A 2013-nucleotide genomic window follows, 5' to 3' on the forward strand; every position below is an offset into this window, starting at 1 on the left:
GGGCAGCAGGGCAGCAAGGCTGGCGAGCCTGGCGAGACGGTGCTACAGGGGCAGCTCCCGGCCAAGACCGGTGTCCTCGCGGCCGTTTGTTGTGTTTGTCACCACACAGCACAGACAACGGTCCCCAGCTGCAGACAGACTGCAGAGGCGCACACCTCTGCCAGGGTCACCGGGCACGTGAGGCGTGAGGCTGGGGCCCAGCCCCGCCCCCTGCGAGGGTGGCTCAGGGCACAGGCGGCCGTGGGGGTGGCGACATCTGGCCTGGACCTTTAGGGACAGCTATGCATCCTGTGTCCAGACCTACACACCTGCATAGGTAAGGCAACGGGTAGGAGGCACCAGGCCTGTGGCTGAGGGCGGGGGCAGACCCGGGAGCTGGCCGAGCCACCGCAATGGCCCTACCCGCACCCGCAGCCTGGCGGCTCTTGCCCCGGACATGCCCGGCTTCAGAGCAGACTCAGCATCAGAGGCAGATGTTTCTGGAACTTGCTGCACAGCTCCATTCGGAGGGCGCCAGACTCCTAGCCCAGCTCCTCCCGCGTTTGTGGGCACTTAGACGGTGGAGGCAGGAGCCATTTGAAAATTAATTATCCAGATAATTGCCCAGCGCTTAACTTCACTTTATAAAAAGCAGAGTTGATTGTCAGCCTGACATACTCTCGCTTTGTGTCCTTGGAAAATCACTTCGGCCCCGGCCGGAGAGCCAGGCGCGTTTACACGTTTCCTCTCTCGCGTGTGTGGCGCTCGCAAGGGTCACCTGTCCCCCAGCACCCCACTCCCTCCCTCCCGCCCCCCACTGCAGAGGCTGTGGCTGCTCAGATGCTGTGCTCAGGTCACAATCCAGTAGTAGCCTTCCAGCTTCCCCGTTTGGGCCAGAAAACAGGTGGGCGGACCCACACGACCGTCACTTTCATCTCCTGTCAGGAAGTCACCCAAGACGGTGCCCGATTCAGCGGGCTGTGACAGATCCGAGTCCTCCGTTCAAAGATTTCCTTCTGCCACCTGACATCAGAGAAGAAAGCCAGCCTTAAGTGGCCTTGTGGGTGTCACGGGTCCCCGGGGAGACCGCCAGCCCCAGGGGGAATGTGTGTAAAAGCTCTCAGACCCGCAGAAGGGCCGAGGGTTCCTGCCCACCAGGCGCGGGCCCCCGGGTGAGTGCCCCCTTCCAGCCGGCTTCATGGGTGGCTTTGCGGGTGGCTTCGCGGGTGGCTTCGCGGGTGGCCTCAGCTAATGAAGGTCGAAGGTAGAGACGGTCGTTGAAGCGTCTTATCCGGTGGGCTCGCTGTCCGAGCGCTGTCATTTATTCGGTTTTTAAACATCTCTGGTTGTGGAAGGCTTTCCCCACATTTCGTATGGAAGTAAGGCAGGGAACGCCAGAGAAGGCGTTTGCTTTCTTTCCTTCGATTAATCCTGGGGACGTGTTCTGTGTGCGTGCAGAGGCCTCCTGCTCACGGAGTCCGGCAGGCGAAACCTTGAGGAAGCAGCCCCTGGCGGACGAGGCAGAAGTCAGATGGGGCACGACAAAAAGGGAAGAACCGTGACACTCACTGTGTCGCCTCGCCCCGCCCCCGCCCTCTCACGCTGCAGTCCTGGGCTCCCGCTCACCTGCCTTCCGCAAAAACACACTTCGGAAAAAGCATAGCCGGTATTTAATTAAATGTTGCAACTTCTTAAAAGTGAAATTAATGATGCGTCTCCTCCCAAGCTAACTGTATAGAAAAAAGGTTTTATTTAAAAAAAAAAAGAAGTGAAACTCAAACTTCCGGGGGAGTAATGATACCAGTTTATACTAAGCCGTAAGGGATTTGAAAGGGAGGGGAGAACGCCCATGGCAGAGCACACCGAGGACATTAAGTAATTTTAATGTCACCGCGTGACGTCTAGGAACGCGGAGTTTTCCATTCTCAAAACTGCCGAGGAGAGGCGTGCGTCTCGCAGCGTCTTGCAGCGGCGCAGGTGGCGCCGCCGCGCTCGCACGTGCAGGAACTGGGGCCCCGGCAGGTGGCAGGTGGC

This window comes from Pteropus vampyrus, unplaced genomic scaffold (genome assembly GCF_000151845.1).
Source record: "Pteropus vampyrus isolate Shadow unplaced genomic scaffold, Pvam_2.0 Scaffold118, whole genome shotgun sequence".
Classification (NCBI taxonomy): Eukaryota; Metazoa; Chordata; class Mammalia; order Chiroptera; family Pteropodidae; genus Pteropus; species Pteropus vampyrus.